At 37.5% G+C, this 24,504-nt stretch overlaps 1 pseudogene; it reads left to right on the top strand.

Annotated features, from left to right (window-relative positions):
- The first annotated feature begins 310 nt into the window (after positions 1–310).
- On the top strand, positions 311–409 carry LOC122733118 (annotated as a pseudogene).
- Positions 410–24,504: the final 24,095 nt, after the last annotated feature.

The raw sequence follows: 24,504 nt of genomic DNA, 5'->3' as shown, positions 1-24,504 counted from the left end.
TTCCTGCTTCCCATTACTATCAATAAGTAGGTGATCTCATTGATCTGGCTACCTACTATAGCAAACCTATAAAATATATAATAGAAAAAGATATATACCTATTAAATAATATAATTAATAGTGTTATAAAAAAGTAATAATTAAAATAATTATAATATGCATATAAAACTCTACTGACAGAAAAGATCCATATACATATTTAATTTGGGGGGCTAGTTTTGCCAGTGGCTGGCTACTTGCATTGACTAGTACCATCATACATGCATAGACTTATAGCTGAAGGGATCTTTGACAACATTGAATCCATTCAGCAGCGCATATATTAAAATTGGAATGATACAGAGGAGATTAGCATGGCCTCTGTGCAAGAATGGATGACACGCAAATTCATGAAGAGAACACTGAGTCCAACTATCTCATTTGACAAATGAGGAAACTGAGGCACAGATGGATTAATTGACTGTGAGAGGTCAATGAGGAAGTAAGGGGCAGAAACAAGATTTTTGGCCAGATTCTCATACTCTAAACAAGCTTTCTTTCCCTCTCACCACAATGTAATAGAAAAATGATCATCAAGTAGTTATTTAACCATTACTTATAATTATAAGTATTATGAGAGTGCAGGCGATATGTAGAAGGGGAGCATCTTCAATTATTCAAAAAAGAATAAATAATACGTGATGTTTTGCTCCTGGTGATTTTGCCTCCGGTGCTATAGTGAAGTTCAGATGCCATACTGATCCAAAATTTCAAAGGTCTTTCACCTGTCCATTACAGGTGAAGATAACAATCAGCTGAAGCAAATTATTTTGATTCCTTGGGCAAAAGGGAGACTAAAGAAAAAGAAGATATTCTTTAGTCCAGACTTGCCATTTCTTTCAGGTTGTAATTAATTCAATAAACTCTCCCTTGCCCTCAGTCACTTTCTTTCTGAATTTGTGGAATGGCAAGCCATTCCAGTGAAGAATGGTGTACTATACCATCAACAAGGAGGGCATAACCTCATTGTACTTGTCAGACCACATCTGGAATATGTAATCCAGTTCTGGATGCTACATAGTGGTTAAAGGAATGGGCAGAGTTAGAAAACTAGAACAACTGTGAATGGTCACAAAATTATGCTATATAAAGAATGACTGAAGGAACCAGGATGTCTATTCAGGAGAAGAAGAGACTTAGGGTTGGTGGGGCATGACATGGGCAAATTACAGGATGATTTTTCAATTATTTGAAAGGCATTCACTGGGAAAACCAATTAAAATCATTCTGTTTGGCTCCAGAAGGAACAACTAAGGGGTGATGATTGGAAATTGAGAGAAGTAGACAACAAGAATGAAAAGAAGAGCATTTTGCTTTGTTTTGGCAATTTGGGGAGAAAGCGGAGGATCTAGGTGGCACAGTGGATAAAGCACCGGCTCTGAATTCAGGGAGACCTGAGTTCAAATCTGGCTTCAGACACTTGATACTAGCTCTGTAACCCTGGGCAAGTCACTTAATGCTCATTGAACTGAAAAAAAAAAAAAAGAGGAGGATCTGAGAAGAAATGAGATGTTTGCTTGAGGGTTGTTAAGATGATGATAATTGATAATAAGGAGGAGGAAGAACTATCACATGGAAGGGAGATGACTCTTTTTCCATATTGCAGAGCCTTATACTTTGCCATTAAACTTTTTGAACATCCAGAGTCACCTCCAACTTACAATGAATCATTGGAGAGGGACTTCAAGGAAGAATGTAATATTGAAGATAGTTGTATAGTGCAGTGATTACAACAGATGCTGAATTGGGATCTAAGAACTAGTTTCAAACCGATTTCTTCTATATATTACCTGTGTGACATGGACAAACCACAAATTAAGAAGGCCTAGGAATATTCTGTTTCCTTAAAGGCCTATTTTCCCCTTTAAGATCCTATTCAGTTTTGATGGGTAAATTATTCTTGGCTATATCCTTTAGCTTTCAGAATATTGCATTTGAAGTTCTCCATTCCTTCAGAGGGGGAGCTGCTACGTGGTGTATCATCCTGACTGTGGTTCCTCAGTACTTGAATTCTTTCTGGCTGCTTGCAGTAGTTTTTGTTTGTTTGTTTTAGGGCTGGAAGCCCTAGATTTTTGGCTGATGTTCCTAGGAGTTTGCATTTTGCATTTTCTTTCAGGAGGTAACTGGCAGATTCTTTTATTTCCACTTTTCCCTCAGATTTTAAGAGACCTGGGCAAGTTTCTTTTTTAAAAAAAAATTCTCTAAATATGATGCCTAGGCATTTTTCCCTTTTTTGCCTCAGAAACTAAATTTTTCATCCATAAAATGATGGGGTTGAACTTGATGACTCTAAGGTTCATTCCAACTCAGACCTATAATTGTTGTTTGGTGCTGTTCCGTCATGTCTGACTCTTTGTGATACCATTTGAGTTTTTCTTGCGAAACATATTGGAGTGGTTTGCCATGTCCTTCTCCAGCTCATCTTAGAGACAAGAAAACTGAGGCAAACAGGGTTAATTGACCTGCCAATGTCACAGAGCTAGTAAGGGCCTGAGGCTGGATTTATTTTAACTCAGGAAGATGAGTTTTCTTGAGTCCAGATACAAGACTCTATCCATTGTACCACCTAGCTGCCTATGATGAAAACCCAAATGGAAATATTATCGACAATAATAAAATGTGATATTTCTCAAGTCAATTTTTCAGGTGTGTTGGGGTGGCTTACGTGTGTAGAATACAAACTCCTCAGTCTAATGTTTAAAGACTTTTATAGTGTAGTTCCAAACTATTATTACAGACTCTTCCACATTATCCCTCCTCATAAACTCTATGTCCCAGCCAAACTGGACTATATACTATTCCATACACACACACACACACACACACACACACACACACACACACACACACACACACACACACACACATTCCATCTACTGCTCTCCCTCCTCAACTATACCTAGGAATATTCTGAGTGTACTCCTGCCCCTTATAGGAGACCTTTCCTGATCCTCTGTGTTATTAATATGCCCACACCCCCAAATCTTGCAATTAAACTATATTGACAGGGGCAGCTAGGTGGCGCAGTGGATAGAGCACTGGCTCTGGAGTCAGGAGTACCTGAGTTCAAATCTGGCCTCAGACACATAACACTTACTAGCTGTGTGACCCTGGGCAAGTCACTTAACCCCAATTGCCTCACTAAAAAAAACAAAAAAAAACAAACAAAAAAAACAAAAAAAACTATATTGACTCTGTATATATATTTATATGAGAGACAACCCTGAAATCAGGAAAAGTTCAATTCTATTTATGTCTGTGAGAGATCCTGTCTATTTGACCCAAGGTAAGACACTTAATATTTCAATGTTCTGGATACATTTCTAAAGCTGTTTGTCACAGAGCAGGTGTTCAACTGCATTGGTAGAGGGAATTTCTTCATTTTGAAGTTCCTTATAACAATGCAATTGCACTTCCAGTAAGTATCCCTACATTTTGTACTGACTTACATGTTGTCCCACCCAACCATCTATCCAATAGATTATAAATTTCTTTGGCTTAGGTACTTTTTTCATTTAAGGGAGATATGACATGAAATAACTAGCTAACTCATACTACTTGTTTAAAAATATCTAGGGGCAGCTAGGTGGTGCAGTGGAAAGAGCACCGGCCCTGGAGTCAGGAGTACCTGACTTCAAATCCGGCCTCAGACAGTTAACACTTACTAGCTGTGTGACCCTGGGCAAGTCACTTAACCCCAATTGCCTCACTAAAAAAAATCCTATGATGTACCCAAATTTCACTACTCAGCATTCTCTAGCATTTTCTTCTCCTCACAAAGGATAATTCTTCACCCTCCCCATTTCTTTTATTTTCTACATCAGGTTGCTCCCAACATGATTCCCACTGTCTCTCTTTTTTTCAATCTCTCCTTTATTTACTGACTCCTAACTTGTTGCTGTCAAACATGCTCATGTCTTTCCCCTGTTTATTTTTAAAAATCATGGATCGAATACCCCCATCCAACTGTCCCTCTCCTCCCTTTTCTCAGCTAAATTCCACTGAAAAAGCTGTCTGCATTTGGTGCATCCAATTCTTCTCCTTTCACTCTCTTCTAAACCTCTTGAAATCTGGCTTCCAGGCTAAAAGTTACACGAGAAAAATTAATTGGCAAACATTTTTCTTAATTTTCATCATTCTTGATCTCTTTGCAGCCTTCATTCCTGTTGATGACCTTCTCCTCCTAGATATTTTCTCCTCTTTGAATTTTCATGATGCTCTTTTCTCTTCATTATCCTACTTCTGTGACTATTTCTTTTTGGTCTCCTTTAAAAGATTTCCATCAATGTCATCTACACCAACTGTGAGTGTACCCCAACTCTCTAACCTGAGCTCTTTATTCTCAATATACTATATCATTTGGTAATTCCAACAATCTCCATTGGGTTCAATTTCTATCCCTCTGCTAATGATTCCCACATCAATATCCAGCCATAGTGTTCCTTTTGAGCTCTGGTCTCATATCATCAACTTTCCCTTGGACAATGCAAGTGGGATGTTTTATAAGCATCTCAAAAACACCATTGCAAATCTGAACTGCTTCCCCACCCATCTTCCAAATGCCTTACATAATAAGTGCTTAATAAATGCATGTTTATTGATGAATTGAATCTTCCCCTAGGTGCCTTGTCTCATGCTAGTCTATCTTCCTGGAAACCCTTCTCTCCACCATTTCTACATATGTAAATCTATTCATTTTCTAAGATGAATTCAGCCACCAGGAATTTGGAGTAGAAAGGGCAATTTAGAAACAAACAAACAAACCAAACTAGATTGGAATCCAAGAATACAGCTTTCTGTCTAATTTGGGTCAACACATTTTCTCTTTTCTGCACTTTAGGTTCCCCATCTGTAGAATAGGGATTTTGAACTAGATGACTTCTAAGGTCTTTCTAATTCTAAGAAATATGGACCTTCCTATTAAAAACCTTCTGATCCAAAAGGGATTTCTCCCTTCTATATTCTAAACATGATCTTATATTACAGTCTATTCAAGGTTTCTTATGCCACTGATCACATAACATCTTACATAATAGTTATTCATGTATGTGTGATATTTCCCCTACTCGACTGTCAATTTCTTGAGGGCAGAGATCATATCTTTTTTTATCTTTGTATCTGACATGGTATCTTGCACATGGTGTATATGAAATACATAATTGGTTTATAGCATTTCTCAAGTATCATGCTTTAATGCTAAACACACCAGAAACTCACTGGACAGGTTACCAAAGAAACTGGTAGAACCTCCATGTCTGAAGATGTTTGTGAAGGCCAGCCGTGTTTCCAGGATGATTTATACATTCATTGCTCAAAGGGAGAGGACAAGACCAGATGATCTCTGGGGGTTCCTTTCCCAGCCCCATTATTCTAAAATTCAATTTGTCGGAATTCCCAATCCCATAACAGAAAACAAAGGATAGAGAGCAGACATAGCTCCATTCTGGCAGATGATTGGGATCTTAATCTGTGTACCATTCTAAGCCCAAATAAAATATTTGACAATGTATTAAGTTCTTTGGCAGTGTCACTGAGTTCCTGATTTCAAATTGAAGCCATACGGCCGGGTGGTGCAGACGCTGATTGGGGCAATGTTCCTGTCTTCCAGAGAAGACTTATGAACCACCTCATCCTTCATATGCCCATTGTCCAACACATCACTGGCCAGAACCTTGTGGTTGTTGTTGCTGTTGTTTGTTGTTGTTTTATTCTGCGGCCAAGAAAAATTCTGAGTAAATTACCAGTCAGACAAAGAGTGTGGTTACTGCAGTGCAGACCTCAGCAGACTCCGTTCCAGTATATGTATGTGTGAGTTTCCTTTCTTCCATCTTGGTCAGGGGAGCACATATGGACGTTACAAAATGCAGGGGCGTGGGAGGGAATAGCAAGGAGTGATGTGATGGGGAGATGTGCTCATTATGGCAAGCTGACGAACCCCTGAGAAAAGTCTTGAAATGAATGGAAAATGAAAAGAGGACTGCAGGCAACTTTGGCAGAACTGTCATCAAGAAACTGAAGTGGACCATGATCCACCATTTAACAGGAAATCATTCATGTCTGAAAAATGCTTCTCCTCTTCCAGGCAAAAGGCTTCCAGTAGCACACACAGCACAGATTAAGAATGAGTTCTGGAGGGAGCCATCTAAACCAATTCTTTTTGCATCCAAGACTTTACAGAGAGTGAATTTTGAAGGGTGCCTCACATTTTGTTTGCATATTGAAAGTGCTCTGTTAGGTTAAATTATATTTCTATGTGTGTTCATCTTCCTTCTACTACTTTTGATACCGTTACCTCATTTGAGAGTGTTAAGTGGGAACTTTCTTTGATCACTATGAATATGGGGTTTGGGAAACACTAGGTTTGTCCATCCTCCATAGACTTATCTCCCAGGGAGTTTCAAGCATTTGCCTTTATTCATTTTTCAACTTTCCAAAAGTTTGAATAGTTCTATCCCAAGCACTTTGAGTAGTACCATGAGGCCAAATGTCTGGATAGCTAACTGAGATTGGAGGGGTTTCCTGGGATAGCACAGTATTATCTGATTAGCATCCTCAAGCTCATTTCCCTTCCTTGGGGAATATGAACCACTAGATGGCGCTATTTTGAAGGACTTTAATATCCTATGGAAAATTGGGACCTAATGTAGGGGGAAGGAGATATATTTTGAGAGTAAGAATTTGCCAGTGACAAGGCTTGAGAATTCTCTTGTGTGCATGTTTCACATTGAGAGGAAGCTTAAATTGATGGATAGAAGACTCAGATTGGGGTGAGAAAGACTGTGGTTCAATCCTGCTTCAGAAATGTACTAGCTCTATGACTTTGGACAAGGCACTTAGATTATCTTTGCCTTACAGAACTCACTCTTGGTTGTCTAGTAAGACAGAGACAGACTTGGGAGAGTGTAGTGCTACCCTCAGTAGAATCAAAGATCCTTTTGATATATTCCTTAATTGAAGGATACTGTATCTTCTTTATGTCATGGACCCATTTATCAATGAAGCCAATGTGACCTTTCTCATTGTGGTGGTGTTAAATACATAAAATAAAATGTAAAATTTTATTTTAAAAACACAATTATGTAAAAATATTAAGGGGTGAGGGAACAGGTTTATGTAATCTAATCTCACAGAGTTAAGAAATTTTACTTCATGTTAGAGCCATTGATTCATATAATCAATGAGTGAAGAAATCAAATATTTATTAAGCAGCTACTATGTGCCAGGTTAGAACAGCTAAGTGATGAACTGGATAGAGTGATGGACTTGGAGTCAAGAAGGTCTGAGTTCAAATCCAGCCTCAGATACTTACCAGTTGTGTGACCCTGGGCAAGTCACTTTAGCTCTGTTTGCCTCAGTTTCTTTGTCTATAAAATGAGATGGAGAAGAAAATGACAAACAACTTCAATATCTTTGCCAAGAAAACCCCAAATAGGGTCCCAAAGAGTTGGATAGGACTGAAAACAACTAAACAGCCACAACAAATATGCCAGGCACTGTGTTGAACACTATGGATACAGAAAAGCTAAAAAATGTACTTGCTCTCAAGGAACTTTGATGGTTAATACAAGTGCAAATTATAATGTACAATCAAGCTACATACAAGATAAAATAGAAATAATCAACAAAGGGAAGTACTATAATTAATTAGGAAAGGGCTCCCATAGAACATAGGATTTCAAATGGAATTCGAAGAAGTCTAGGGATGCCCACGTTCAAAGATACGCAGAGCAGTTCATGTATGGAGGTAGCCATTGTCACTGGTCAGAGTCAATAGCTTGGAAATAATTTAACTAATTAATCAATCCTAAGGCATAAATAGAATTGAAGCTCTAGTTCAAGTAGTAAGTGTTTTTCAATTTAGTGCAAAGAGTGGCCACCTAGTCCAAACTACTTAATTTCTAGATGAAGAGATTCAGATAAATGAAGTGATCTGCCCCAAAGTCACAGAAAAGAGCAGAGCAGCTATTTGAAACTAGGCCCTCCTGGTCCAAACCTTTGACTCTCTTCACTTCACTACTCTGTAAATCCTTTTAAAGATTTCGTTATCTAGGGATATCTTCCCATCTGAACTAAGCAATTTGCTCAATGAATGTTGAAAAGAATTTGATGCTGTGAAGTCAGAATTGTCTCCCAAACCCTCTAGCCTTCCCCATATCTTTTTAAATTTTATATCTCTGTATTTATAAACACGCATAGACATATATACACATACATGTGTGTATGTGTATATGTATATGCATGTATAAACACATAAACACATTTATACATATATTTATACACACATGCATAGATATGATAAAGACATAAAAATACACATATATAATACATGTATCTATGTCAAGACACCGCTCAAACGACAGTCATAATAATGATAATAATAGCTAACATTTCTATAATACCTATCATATACCAAGAATGGAGCCAAGCACTAATGAAATTGACTAGATGAATTCTTGTAACAATTTTGGAAGGTGGTGTGATTATTATCCCCAAATAAAAATTGAGGAAACTGAAGAAAACAGAGGTGAGGTGACTTGCTGAGGGTCACACAGTGAATAACTGTCTGAGGCAGGATTTGAGTTCTTCTTGACACCAGTCTCTTGACTCTGTGCACTTTATCACCATCTAAATGCCTACTACACCATCTGCCACAAGGAACCTTTCCTTATTCTCCTAACTGCTGGTGCTCTCCCATTAAGGTATTTATTCAGTAAATGTTTGTATAGGAATATTTTGTTGCCTTTTTCTTCCATTAGAATAAGGATAATGGTGATGATACCTGACACTTACACAGTGCTTAATCTGTGCCAAGCATTGTGCTGAGAAGATAATATCCTTGAAGGTGGGAATTGTTCCATTCAGTGCTTAAAAAGTAGCAGGTGCTTAATGAATGCTTCATGATTCACTGCGTGATTGATCTTTGCCTTCTGATTTTAGGGTTTTCCATTTGCTGTTTTACTTCACTATGGCCCATACTATTTTTGATAGGCGACCTCTCTAGCTGTTTTCTGTGGGAAAGAGACATTTAAAACTTTGAAAGAAAAAAAGATAGCTATGTGCCTTATACTTTTCTTGATACTTTTACCTTTCCAACTTATATGTATCTAATTACTCTGGTAGAACTGCATCAAATCCCATTGATGTTTTCTTATCACCAACCAAGATTTCCCTGCAGTAAACTGAGTTATTCTTTCTGTCTTTGGAAATTCCAAAGGATACATAGAATCTATGGGTCTATTAGTGCAGAAGAGTACCTATTCTGCAATTTACTGTCCTACAGGGATGATCTCAGCCAGTAGCTATGTGAGGCAGTGGATGATGCTGGACTGGAAGTCAGAGAGACCTGAAATCAAATTCAGCTTTAGTCACCTATTAAGGGTTAAGGGGGTAGTGGGTTCACTTAACCTCTTTTTGTTTCCTCATCTGTCAGACGGGGCTAGTAATAACACCTGATTCAGAGGGTTGTTGTGAGAATCAAAGGAAATAAAATATGTTTGAAGCATATTACCAACTTTAAATAGCTACATAAATGCTAGCTTTTATTATTATTGCCCAGAACCCTGGGAGGCAGTGATTTTCCCAGGGTCACCCAGACAGTATATGTCAGAGGAGGATTTAATTAGATCACATTTGAGCATGACTCCAAGATCAGCCTTGTATCCACAATACATTTTCTCTCCCATGGTCTTAGTGGCTACCATTGTCATAGCACTTTAGATCATTAGTAAGTATTTGGGAGTCTCACAACAAAAGACTGGAAATAGCTGGAAACACAATGACTCTTTTCATTTAAGGCCTCTGTAAAGTGAGCTAAACTGGATAAATGATAAGATTTTCTAGTGTCAATATTGCTTTTAATTTCTTAAGTGCCTAGATTATACCTCTGAGTCATAGGAGAAAATATTTGAACCCAAGAAGGAAATAAGAATATTGACTGGCAACCATTTGGGAATCCATGTTGTTGGTACTGTTTTCAGTCATATCTGACTCTTCATGACCGTATTTGGGGCTTTCTTGGTAAAGATACTAGATTGGTCTGCCATTTCCTTTTCCAGCTCATTTTGCAGATGGGGAAACTGAAGCAGAGTTAAGTGATTTGCCCAGGGTCACAAAAATGGTAAGTGTCTGAGGCTGGATTTGAACTCAGGTCTTCCTTACTCCAGCCCTGTTGCTCTATCCACTGAACCTTCTGTCTGCCCTGGAATCAAAAAGACTTGGCTTCAAGTCTTACATATATTTACTGTGTGTCCTTGGGCAAGTCACTGAATCTCTCACCCCAGACTTCTGTAAGAGAACACATTACAGAACCTTTAGTTGGTAAAGGGACTTGGCCCACTAGGAATTCTCTATCATAGTAGTCCAAATCAAAAACAAATGAACAGACTTTGGTAATCAGATTCTTAAGTCTCAAAGATACATGATTCCATCTATAATCACCACAAATCCAGTTTGTTAGGAGTATATGACCAAGTATGTTGCCAAGAGTCAAATAACTAGTAAGTGTCTGAAGAAGGATTCAAAGCAGAGTCTTTTGTACTCCAAGGCTACTGTCCTATGTACTGTGAAGGACACAGCTTCATATAGATTTCACTCCAATGAGTTTCTACTCAACAATGGCTGTGTGGTAGTGGTAATTTTGTGATTAGAGGATTTTCCAGCAGTGGAATAGGCTGCTGAGAAAGATTCCACAAAGTCTGTATGACCATCAATGATGCCATAGTCAGTTACTCAACAAGCATCAGTCATAAAGCATCTATTAAGTGTTTACTGTATGCCAAGCACTGTGCTAAGCATGAGAATACAAAGAAAAGGGGGAGTCAATGTTCTGGATTGCTGAGTCTTATGGGGGAGCCAACACTCAAAAAACTCTGTATAAATAAGATATGCAAAGAATAAAGTTGGTATAATCAAGAGAAAAAAGGTACCGGTAGCAAGGAAGATTAAGAAAGGCTTCCTGTAGAAGATGGGATTTTAGTTGGAACTTCAAAGAAGCCAGGGAAACCAGGAGATTGAGATGAGGAGGGAGAGCAGGGCAGGCCACCAGTGAAAATGCAAAATGAAGGGCAGTTAGGTGATGCAGTGAATAAAGCACCAGCCCTGGATTCAGGAGGACCTGCGTTCGAATCTGGTCTCAGACACTTGACACTTACTGGTTGTGTGACACTGGGCAAGTCACTTAATCCTCATTGCCTTGCAAAAAAAAAAGAAAAAGAAAATGAAAAATGAAAAATTCAAGAAAATGTCAAAATGTAGAATGTTTTGTGAGAAGACAAAGATCCATAAAAAGATTGGAGCTTTGGGTGAGAAGTTGGACTAGATGCTTTGTAAAAATGCTTCTGATAGGGGACAGAGCCAAGATGGCAGAGGAAAGACATTAAACTCACAGGGCTCCTGATACAATCACCCCAAAAATATCAATAAAAGAACCCTTGGGGCAGAACAACACACAAAAATATGGGCTGAGAGTTTTGTCCAGCTATAGATAGATTTCAGGGGGTTGTGCTGGGCCACGAATAAAGCCTAACCCCGCAATTGGGCTGACACACCAGACACCCACCAGGAAGAAATCCTGAGCAGCAGGAGACCCAGGTGGGGGAGGGGAGCAGGGGAGCAGTCTCGTCGGAAGCTAAGAACTATACCATAGAAAGCTTTGCTGGTTGGTTAAATAGCAAGCAGGCCTGAGGTTATCTCTGGAACTGAGAACAGGCCAGGTGAGATTAAAACCTGCCCCCCCCAACCCAAAACACCTGGGAACCTCTGAAGCTGAGAACAGGAGCGGAACTGAGAAGCAGCCCCACCCCCCCAACCCCCATGCCCCAGTGAAGAATTTAAAATCAAATGAAAGCGAGGCCAGGGAAGCTAAGAAGAAGCCCAACCATCCCCCAGGCAATGCTGTAGCTTGAACAGTGTGTCCTGGAAGCAGCTCCACACTTTAAGAAGGAGTTCAAAGCCAAGAAATAGTAAGCCAGGATGAGTAGGTAGAGAAAGCAGAAGACCATCAAAAACTACTTTGGGGGTAAGGTAGACCACAATACAATCTCAGAAGAAGAAGATAATAATAGGGTCAAAGCTCCAACATCCAAAACCTCCAAGAAAAATATGAACTGGTCTCAGGCCATGGAAGCTCTCAAAAGGGACTTGGAAGAGAAAGTAGGAGAAATAGAAAGAAGATGTAGAGAAAAGGAGGAAAGAATGGAAAGGGAAATGAGAGCAATGCTGGAGAGTCATGAGAAAAAAGTCAACAGTTTGAAAAGCCAGATGGAAAAAGGAGATTAAAAAACTGTCTGATGAAAATAAGTGCCTAAGAATTAGGATTGAACAAATGGAAGGTAGTGACCTTATGAGAAACCAAGACACAATAAAGCAAATCCAACTGAATGAAAAAATAGAGGGCAATGTGAAATGTCTCATTGGAAAAACAGCTGACCTAGAAAATAAATATAGGAGAGATAATTTCAAAATCATTGGACAACCTGAAAACCATAACCAAAACAAAAGCTTGGACACCATCCTCCAAGAGATTGTGAGGAAAATTGTCCCGATATTCTAGAAGCAGAAGCTAAAATAGAAATGTAAAGAATCCACCGATCACCTCCTGAAAGAGATCCCAAATGGAAAACCTCCAGGAATATTATAGCCAAATTCTAGAACTCCCAGGTGAAGGAGAAAATTCTGCAAGCATCTAGAAAAAAGGAATTCAAATACTGTGGAGCTCCAATAAGGATAAAGCAAGATCTAGCAGCTTCTACATTAAAGGACCGAAGGACATGAAATATGATATTCCAGAGGGTAAAGGAATTGGGACTTCAGCCCAAAATCACATACCCAGCAAAACTGAGTATAATCTTTCAGAGGCAAAAATGGGATTTCAATGAGAAAGAGGTCTTTGAAGCATTTGTGATGAAAACACCTAAACTGAATAGAAAATTTGACTTTCAAATACAAGACCCTGGAGAAACATGAAAAGGTAAACAGGCTAAAGACTTCATGAGGGTTATTAAAAGATCAAACTGTTTACATTCCTACATGGGAAGATAATACTTTGAAATCTTAAGAATTATCTCAGTAAGAAATTCACAGAAGACAGGGCACAACTGAATATGAAGGAATGATATCTGTAAAGCACTTATATTTTGTTCTTTGTAGGGCAGACAGGGTGGAGTGTCATGTTTGGGGCTGGATTTGGACTTGGGGCCTCCTGGGTCCAGGGCTGGTGCTTTGTCCACTGTGCCACCTAACTAATCCATGATGACATCATTAAAATAGGGTTAAGTTGTAGGAGGAATAAACTGGGGGAGGAAGAAGGGGAGAGATGGTCTTGGGAGAGGTAGTTCACATGAAGGAAACAGGAAAAAAGCTTACGGAGGAGAGTAGAAGAGGGGGAAGGAGTTGGGGAGTGAGTGAACCTTAATATAATCAGAATTGGCTCAAAGAAGGACTAACATATATACTCAAGTAGGTATAGTAATATATTTTTGCCCTGGGGGGGGGAGGGAGAAAAGTGGAGTGGGGAAGAAGGGAAAGAGGAAAGGGCAGATTGGAGGAGAAAGCAGTAAAAAGCAAAACACTTTCAACGAAGATGAAGATGTTCTGCATTACTGCACAATCATGACATATTGAATTGCTTGATCTCATAGGGAGGGTTGAGGAGGGAGGGAGGAAGAAAAATTTAGAACACATAATTGGCTCAGGGACCCTGATCTCATTGGAGTGGGCTCATGGATGGAATAGGATTCATACCCAATTGGGAGGAGCAATCTATTTAACCCTGCAGGAAAATAGGAGGGGAAGAGGATAAGGAAGGAAGGAAGGAAGGGTGAAAAAAAGGGAGTGCAGAGTGATGGAGAGCATAGTCAGAAATAAAACACTTCTGAGGAGGATAGGTAAAAAGAAGATAGAGTAAATGTCATGGGAAGGGAGTGGGATGGAGGGAAATAGTTATGATGATTGATTATCATGGCAAAATGTATGGTACCTACTTTTCTGGGCTTTTATGAAGAAAATTCTCTGTCAAGCTTAAGGTACTATATACAGGTGTGATGAACAGGATACTATCAGAAAAACCTGGAAAGACCTACATGAACTGAAGCAGAGTGAAATGTACTGTATACAAAATAACAGGAATAGTGTAAGATGATCGGCTAGGAAGCATATGGTTATTTTCAGCAAGGCAATGATCCAATATAACCCTGAAAGACTTATGAAGATTGCAGCCCATCTGCAGAGAAAGAACTGATAGTATCTGAAAACAGAAACACATTTCATTTTTTTCTTTTCCTCTTCGACAATTCCTTAATTTGAAGTTTTGTGGTTTATGACTGTTTTCTCTCACAACTAGCTAATATGGCAATTTTTCCATGACTACTCATGTGTAACTTATTTTGAATTGCTTGAGTTCTTGTGGGTGGGTGGGGGTGTGAATAGAAGGGGGAAGAAAAGTTGGAACACAATGTTTTTTTAAAAATTGATGTTAAAATTTTGTTTTTACATATATTTTGGAAAATAAAATTCTATTCAAAGATGAAAAAATGCATCTGATAAAAATGAGGTCCGATAATTCTACACTAGCAACTATGGGGAGTGGTATAAAACATATTTAGTAAGTTGAGGTTTTCAATTAATTTTACATATTATTACCTTATTTAAGCTTTATAACAATTCTGTAAAGCACTCAATCAAGGCATTGTTATCATAAATTCTTACCTTATCTATACATCTTCCAGGTAAAATTTTCCATGCTTCCTTAATTTGCTGATATCAACCTCCATGTCTAAATCATGGACCCATTTTGACCTTATTTTGGTATATGGTGTGAGATGTCTGTCTATACCTAGTTTATTTATGAAAAGAAAAATGGATAGTTTTGTTTACATTAAATTAAATTTTTTACACAAGTATAACCAATTCAGTCAAGATTAGAAGGAAAGCAAGAAACTGGGTGGGAAGGGGAATTACAGGAAGTTTCTGATAAATGCCTCATTTCTCAAATGTTTAGAAAACTGAGTCAAATTTATAATGAAATAAGTCATTCCTCAACTGATAAATGGTTAAAGGTTATTAACATCAGGGTTTCAGGTGAAGAAATCAAAGTTATTTGTAGTAATATGGAAAAAAATGCTCTAAATCAATATTAGAGAAATGCAAATTAAGTGTTTACTACATGCCCTTTCACACCTATTAGGCAAATATGACAGAATTGGAAAATGACAAATGTTAGAAGGGATGTGAAAAAATTGACACTAATGCACTATTGATGAAGTATTGAACTTGTCCAACAATTCTGGGGAATAATTTTTAAGGATATGCTATCTACCATCAGAGAGAGAACTGATATAGTCTGAATGTAAATTGACCCATATGTTTTTCACTTTCTTCATTTTTCCATTTTTTCCCCAACATGGCTAATGGGGAAATATGGTTTGCATGGTTTTATGTGTACAATTGATAACATTTTTCTTGCCTTCTCAATGAGTGGGGGAGAGGCCAGAGGGAGGGAGATAATTCAAAACAATTTTTAAATGAATGTTAAAAATAAATCAATAATTATTTTTAAAGGGAATAGTTATCTAAAGATGAAGTTGGTGTGTTTCAAAGAGGTCAAGAGATTTACCCAAGGTAACAAAACCAGCCAATAAATGTGAAAGAGAAGTCTCATATTCGTGTTTCCCTTAACTTCAAGTTTGGTAGTTTTTGTATTATCCCATGTTGTCTCACTGACATGAGAGGTATAGTCTGGCCATGCAAGTGATTGTCAGTGTCATTGAAGAAATGAGGTATGCACACCTCAAAACAAAATAATTAAGAGTTCCTTCAAGTGCTGAAATGACTATATTGGAAGGGTGATAATATAATGTCACAATAAGAACAGCATGGATATGCTGGAATGATTGTTAAATGTTCATGAAAGAAATAGACTCCAGTACTTTTATGCCATATAGTCCAACCCCTTTATATCATCCCCAAGCAGTTGTCCTTTAACTCATACTTGAATACCTCCAGCATGTGGAAACTCACTACTTAATGAGTCAACCTATTCCATTTGCAAACATGTAGTATTTCAGGAAGTTATTCCTCACATTGCGACCAAATTGGCAACTTCTAGCCAGAAAACATAATTCTTCTAGAGATAGTGCACTATAGTTAAAAGTATTCTGGATTTTGTAGTCAGAGTACCTGGATGAAGTAGTTGTATGATCTTGGCTGAGTAATTTCTATAGGACTCAATTTTCTCCTCAATAAAATAAGGTGATGTAATTAGATGATACTAAAGACAACATATTGCATACTGGATTGTGAGTCAGAGGTCCTGAGTTCAAGTATTTGCTCTATCCAATGTGAACTAAGGCAAGTTGAACCTCTTGGGCCCTATAGAATGAGGAGGTAAGAATAAATCATGTTTCAAGTCCCTTTCAGTTCAAAACCTATGATTTTTTTTTTAAGTGAAGCATTTGGGATTAAGTGACTTGTCCAGGATCACACAGCTAGTAAGTGTTAAGTGTCTGAGGCTGGATTCGAACTTAGGTACTCCTGACTCCAGGGCCAGTGCTCTACCCACTCAGCCACCCAGCTGTCCCAAAACCTATGATTTTTAAAATGCCATGACTACAAGTCCTTGTAAACTTTACAAGTTTACCAGTCTTAACCCTTCCTCTGGAATAAAAACAAACCAAAATTACTCTTTTTCTCAATAGTGCTCCTGGATCTGTACTCTTGGGTTATGAAAAGTGAAATTTATTTTCCCCATAGAAGGCATAATAATAAAAATAACAATAATTTGCATGTATATAGCACTTAAAGTTTTCAGTACTTTTTTGTTTGATCTCATTGATCCTCACAATACTTAAGCATAGATATTATGTCCTACCTCAGTTTTTTTTTCCCTATAGGCTAAAATCTGTTACTTTGACCTACCAAGATATAACTGGGACCCAAGGGCCTTTAGCATCCTAGTTGCCTTCCACTGTATGCTCTCTATTTTGACAAATGCCTTTCCCAAACTGTACTTACCAAAATGAAGCAAAATAACCAAGATAAATTTTAAATAGGACATAGTTCCTTGATACTATCACCACTATATTCTGGGTAGCTGTACCCTCTTAAGGTAACCCAAGATTACATTAGCTTTTTAAATTTCCATATCATACTGTTGAATCAAATTAATCTTTTTTATTGTCATATTTTCAGTTGTGTCTGACTCTTTGTGACCCCATTTGGGGTTTTCTTGCTAAAGATACTGGAGTAGTTTGCAATTTCCTTCTGCAGCTCATTTTACAGATAAGGAAACTGAGACAAACAGGATTAAGTGGCTTGCTCAGAGTCACACAGGTATTAAGTGTCTGAGGCTGGATTTGAACTCAGGAACATGATTCTTTCTGACACAGGGTCCAACATTCTATCCAATGTGCTACTTAACTGCCCCACATTAATCTTGCAGTCCCCTAAAAACACCAGGTCATTTTCAGAAGAGCTGATATCTAACCACGTATCCTCTTCCTTGTCTTATATAAAAAAAGATTTTTGGTAGTGAAGTACAAAATTTTACATCTATCTTTATGAACTTCATCTCATTAGATTCATCCCACTGCTTTATCCATTGCTCCTCCTTGTGGGGATGGGGGGGGGCAGAGAGGAGAGCATTCTGACTCTTTTATACAATGAGTTAGCTATTCTTCCCAACTTGTTGCAGTTTTAATGAGAATTCCATGTATAATTTTAATTTTTTGATAAAATCTTAAGGAGTACAAGGTAAAGTGCATATCCCTGGCATATTTCACTGTAGACATCTTGTCATTTGAACCCATTGAGTCTAGCAATTCAATCCAATTTGAATCCATCAACATTAAGTATAAATCTCTTCATTTTTTCTACAGTAATAGTATGAGATACTTTATGGGCATCTTTGATACAATCTATATAAACAGAATCTTCAGCATCCCTCTGTTTAGTAGCCCTGTCAAATAACCTTAGACTGGCAAGGCTTCTTGATGAAACCATGCTGGCTCTTGAGGATCACTACTCCCCTTTCTACATATTTGCCAAGTACCTCTTTAATGATCTGTTCTAGAATTTTCCAAGTATTGAAGTCAAATTCTCTAGTTTTTAGTTTTGAAGTGTCTGTTTTACTCCCATTTTTGAAAAGTTGGATAACACTTGTCCATAAGTCTTGTGATACCTCTCCTATTTTCCATGATGTTTTAGATATCACTGACATTGCTAATTAAAATTTAATAAGTGTATCTACCTTTTTTGTCAGTACACAAAAGCATCAGTTTATTAGGGTGAAGCTCCTTGAATCCATTCATTTGGCAGCAAGGTCCTCACTTTTAATTGCCTTCCTTATTATGGGCCCTGTTAATCATTTCTGTCTGTCTTTGATAAGGAAAAGGTCTTCCTTCTTGGAAGAGAAAAAAAATGCTGAGAAGCACTGGTTTTTCTCTGCTGTCAGCTATCATTATCTTATCCATCTCTAGAAAAATTCTTCTCCTTTCTTTAATCCTCCTTTTTTTCTCCCAATGTAGGTAAAAACAAAACAAAGTTTAAAAAAAGCCCCACAAACATACTTTGGGTAATCTTTTTCTTCCTTTCCTGGCCAAGAAAAGTGAAATTAATTTTCCATATAGCAGGCATCGTAACAAGAACAAGAACAACAATAACAAACTTGCATGTACGTAGCACATGAAGCTTTGCAGTACCTTCCTTCTCTTCTCTTTGGGTATCCTTTACTTTTCTTTCCTGCGTTAGCTCATTCTGAATTTTAGCACATCTGACACAATTTTTGCAGGACTATGAGATGCTTTTATGTTGACCCTATGTTAATTTCCTTGTTTCTATCATTGTAAAATACTATTTAAAGAATCAACCTAAGTTTATTAGTGACTTCCCTGTGTACCTATATCAGTAGTTTCAGATAAAGCCCATTTTTCCCTCTTCACTGAAATTTTTTCTCTTTGTGTCTTCAGAATTTCATTACTGTGCTTCTCCCATCTCTCCTGGATAGGTTCTTAGTTCCTGGAATCCTACCTATCTTGATAATTGGAGGCTCCTCATCCATTTTACTTATTCTGTAGTCGTTGTTATTGAATTAGGTATAGGAATCTAAGTCATACTACAATCACAGACTTCTTCCCATCAAGCCTCATAGATACTTATTGATACTCTATAATGGAACCTCTTGTTTCTCTCATTTGTGCCTTCAACTTTGGATAGAAATACTTGTATATGCATGTGTATATATACATATATGCAAATATAAATACATATACAAACATATGGATATATTCCTATATGTGTGTATATATGTATGTGTGTATATGTGTTCTGATTATACAGGAACAGAAATTAAGGAAAGGAAGATTCAGTTCCTAAGTATTAAAACAAAAGAATTCCTACCTCCTAGTACTCAAATGAGATAATTAACCAATCAATAAGAGTTTTTTTAAGCAACTATTTAATGTGCCAGGACCTCTGATAAGTTCCAAGGATGCCAAGAAAAAGGACAAAAATCATCTTTGCCATCAAAGAGCTTTCTGGGTAAGTGGCTCAGACCTGTGATTTAATTGCTCTAAACTGGCAACTTACATGTAATCTAGTCCTAAAGAATTACCTGGAGGACTGAGAAGTATCCTTGGTCACACTGCCAGGATGTTTCAGACTTAGGACTTGAACCTTGGCCTTTATTTCATTCATTTATCTTCCTGTACACGCAGTACTTAGTGTCTGGAATATAATAAGCCCTGAATAAATATTTACTGGATGGGAAATTGACTAGATAGTGTGAGAAAAAATTAGAAAGTCTAGAATTCCAGGCTTAGTGATTTGGAATTGAAACTATAGGGATGTGGCATGGCAGCATTTGGGTGGCTGCTTGCCAAGACAGAAGATGCCTGCTATAACCTGAGAGAATTGACAGAGAAGCTAATGATTTTTCTCTTCTCTTCTCTTCTCTTCTCTTCTCTTCTCTTCTCTTCTCTTCTCTTCTCTTCTCTTCTCTTCTCTTCTCTTCTCTTCTCTTCTCTTCTCTTCTCTTCTCTTCTCTTCTCTACTCCTCTCTACTCCTCTCTTCTCCTTTCTCTTCCCTCATCTTTTCTTCTTTACTCTCTTTTCCCTCCACTTCTGTCTTCTTCTGTCCAGCTCTTTCCTCTCTTCCTCTCTCTTTTTTCTTCTCTTTGCTCTGCCCTGCCTTTTCCTCTTAATTTACTAAATCTAATATTCTTTCCCTACCCTTCTTTCTTCATGCTTCCTGAAATAATAGGATTGATTCTGTATCATCTTCTAATCAATCCTATTTGCAGTTGATTTTGTCCTGTAAGTGCCTAAGTCAGGGTTGTCTGTCTCTGAACTTAGTTCAGAAATTCAGCTAGTTTGTAATGAGTTAAATTTAGAAATCCAGTTCTCCTGCTAATCACTGTTTTATCCTTCACTTGAGTAAATCTGTTATCCTTGAGGAAGGCAGATGGACACCAGGGAGTCTGGTTTAGTATCTTTAGACCACCAAGCTATCCTTTAGGGGTGTCTGGTTTGCTATCCAAAAAAGTCTGGTCTCCTATCTCTGACCTTGCAGGTGGACTAAAAAATATGTTGAAGTCACAGGAAGGAAAGAGGGGGTTATTGTTAACTCTCATTCTCAATTTCCAACCAATAATATTGTCCCCCACACTTCAGCTCTATACACAATCATATTGATTTTTTCAGTCATGATATTGATAACTTGTTCCTTATCTAGGGAACCCTGTTCTTTGTTCTTTTCTTCCCAAGAGTATAAATGAGAGCTATTCCCCTCATTTGGGGTCTTAGCTTTGCTGAGGACACAGAGATTCTATTTATTGTTAAATTCATACTTTAGCATAAATTGATTGTTTTCTTAACTTTGGGCCTTTGTCTACCTTATTTTAACAAATACACTACCCTTCCCTACTCCATACTCCTGTTCTCTTCCCTATACTTTCCTATTAAAGAACCATGCACACATTAGTATAATTAATTAAAAAGACATTTTTGGATCATTTAAAGCTTAACTTGTATCTTTACAGAGGAACCACAGGATATCTGTAAATACTAAGAAAACAAGGTTTTACAAATAGATTTTTAAAATACTTTTAAAATTCAATTTATTGTCCTTGTCTTTCACCTCTTTAATAAACTTCATGTTACTTCTTTAAATGCTTGACACATGAGCTTTCAATAAATATTTGATGGTTGATTGGTAAGCTTGAGAGGGAAGTTCATTTTTTCCCCAACATTTCTGCCAGTAATAGTTAAAGGGTATTTTGGGTGATTCTGTCAGGACCAGTGAAGGAGAAAAAGAATGGCAACATTCTACCAGGCACCTGTGTGTGTTTCAATGTAAAGATTACTGCATCTGACATTAGGAAGACCGGCATTCCTATCTAGTCTCAGGTATTTACTAATTTTCTGACCTTGGATATCTCACTTAACCTCTGCCTTGGTTTTCTTATCTGTCAAATGGAGATGATAATAATATCTGCCTCTTAGGACTGTTATGAGGGTTAAATAAGATAGCATGTGGAAAGTCCTTTTGGACCAATATAAAAGCTAGGTGTCACTCAGCAATTAGCCAACGCTGGCCTACCTATTGTGGTAATGAAAATGTTTGGTCATATATTGGTGAGACTGGGTGAATTCAAGAGACCAGCAGTGGAAATATATCAGTAATATCCACCGTGATTTGTCACTCTGAAGACTACTTAAGTTACTAATAAAATAGGGTAGGCATGGACTGTACACAAAAATAAAACATTTTCTAGAAAATGCAGACACAAAAATGATGGTTGAATAAGGTATTCAATATTCATTATAAGATGTATTAGATAAGCATATCAATGCCCTCCGTGTGGAGGCTAAGCATTCTGTGTCCCTAAAAGGTCTAGTGAATGCAGGAGTCTGGTAGAGAAAACACTTGAAATATCTAAAGTGCTTTTGGTCCTTAATCAATAAATGAATAAACCATTATTTATGATGCACCTACTCTGTTCCAAGCACTATGCAGAGTGCTTTGACAATGCTAGATGAAATGAAACATGTCTTTGTGGGGTTCAAAATCCTCCAATCTATAAGAAAAATCACAGAGGCAGAGCTCCAAGACAATAGCCCATAATTAAAGGGTCCACAGCCCCCTCTAATGAAGTGGGTCTCAGATCTTCCTCACTATCTGAGATGAACCTGAGTCCCAGGACCTTGTTTTTTATAGGGTTTAATACCCAAATATGCAAAAGGGGAATGGTAAAATACAGACTCTCATTAGGCCAAAAATTAAAGTGAGCAAGGCAATAATCATCTCTGGTGACCAAGTGGTTATAGGATGCTTACCTGCTCATGTTGGGATAGAGAGGGTGGTCTGGAAGTACAAAAATAAGTTGGGGAACTTTCCAAAGCATTAAGTCATCCCATTCATGCTGGGTTTGGACATGGAATTTGAGTAAAATAGGATGGGAATTATCTTTGTCAGCATTCTTGTGATTATTCAGGTGAGCTTCATAACTTGTAAACAAGTAGTAAACATTACATTAAAGTTTGAGGCCTACAATAAAGGCCTACTATTAGAACCTATCCTTATCTAGTTATCTCTATATGATTTATATAAAATCTCAAACTAAATAATGGTGACTGGCATATAGTAGGGGTCCTAATGAATCATGTCTCACATCTTACTCTTAAAGAACTTACATTTGGGGTTGTAGGTTGAGAGATAACATGAATGAATGAATGAATGAATGAATGAATGATGAAGTGCTTATTATATGAACAGCATTCTTTTAAGTATGAGAGATACAAATAGCAAAGCAAGACAATCCCTATTCTTGAGGATCTCCCATTTTAATAGAGATAAACAACACTTTTGGATTGTTTCAGCTTTATATCACATGAAAGCCCAATGGTCCTTTGAGAGCGACAGCAAAGAAGAGAGCAGTGCATCTTCCTTATGCCATTTCCAATGTTAAGACCACATTCATTTTTAAATTAAAAAAAAAATCAACATTGTCAAGGAGTTTTGTGATGAGAGCTTTTTTTCTGGACCTCCAGGGGAGGGTGCACTCTTCTCTGATTGTCACCTGTTTCCTAGTTCTTGTCAATCTCAAAATCCATTATTGATATTCCAATGTAACTCTACTCTCCCATGTATCTAATATTGACTTAGAGCCTTTCAGCAAATTTGTCTAGTTCTCTATGTTTTCTTCGTAGTAGAATCTGATTCGTTACTCAATAATTCACATCTCATAAGTTACCCAAACTATGATGACCAGAGAAATAGGAATTTTCTTTCTATTCTTTCTTTCTTTATTTATTTTTAATGTGTGGAATAAAACAAGTATTTCCATAACATAATACTATAAAAAAGATAATTGCAAAAATAAATAAATAAATAACAATAAATATGATTGCACACATAATTGCACATTTACTGTGCAAAACTTATTATTCCTTTAAAATATACACCAGCATTATCATATAAAATTTTTACTTTTTTTTTTCTTCCTCCCCTTCCTCCCCCTCTGTTCTAGAGATAACATGTCTATTCCTGATTTTTTGGTTCATTCTGCTTGCTGTGTTCCAGTGCAGGATATTCTTCACACTCAAAGCAAAGATCAAGGATTCTGGGGATACATCTCCTACTTTCAAATTAATAGAAAGCAAACTTACTTTTAAAAAAGAAAGAAAGGGGGGCAGCCAGGTGGTGCAGTGGGTAAAAGCACCAGTCCTGGATTCAGGAGGACCTGAGTTCAAATTCAACTTCAAACAGTTGACATTTACTAGCTGTGTGACCCTGGGCAAGTCACTTAACCCCAATTGCCTCACCAAAAAAAAAAAAAAAAAAGAAAGAAAAGAAAAGAAAAGAAAAGAAAAGAAAAGAAAAGAAAAGAAAAGAGGAAAGAAAGAAGAAAGAATAGCAGCCTCTGTTTCAACTCAGTGCTTTACTGAGATGGGTGTCATCAAAAGAAAGATTACCTATAGAGGAAGGAAAGACAAACTCTGTCGTTTAGTGCTTTCCTGATGAAGGTTACCAAAATCACTGTTAATAAACCTGATATTAATAATAGAAACACATGGAATCTCTCAGGCACATGACAGAGAACTTCCCAAGCCTTCTGAGATTTGTCACATCTCAACACCACTGTCCATTAGAAGCAGCTCTATGTGGTACAGGTTATAGAGCACTAGACCTAGAGTCAAGAAGAACTGTGTTCGAATTACAGCTCATTAAGAGTATGTGTGGGGGCGGCTAGGTGGCACAGTGGATAAAGCACCAGTCCTGGATTCAGGATTACCTGAGTTCAAATCCAGCCTCAGACACTTGACACTTACTAGCTGTGTGACCCTGGGCAAGTCACTTAACCCCATTGCCCTGCAAAAAAAAAAAAAAGGAAAAAAAGAGAATGTGTGTGTATATGTATGTGTATGTATATGTGTATGTGTGTACACACACATACATATGCATACATACACGCA

The sequence above is a fragment of the Dromiciops gliroides genome, chromosome 6, assembly GCF_019393635.1.
Source record: "Dromiciops gliroides isolate mDroGli1 chromosome 6, mDroGli1.pri, whole genome shotgun sequence".
In the NCBI taxonomy this organism is placed as follows: Eukaryota; Metazoa; Chordata; class Mammalia; order Microbiotheria; family Microbiotheriidae; genus Dromiciops; species Dromiciops gliroides.
The sequence above is the reverse complement of the archived record's forward strand: the minus strand, read 5'-3'. Positions and strand labels throughout refer to the sequence as shown.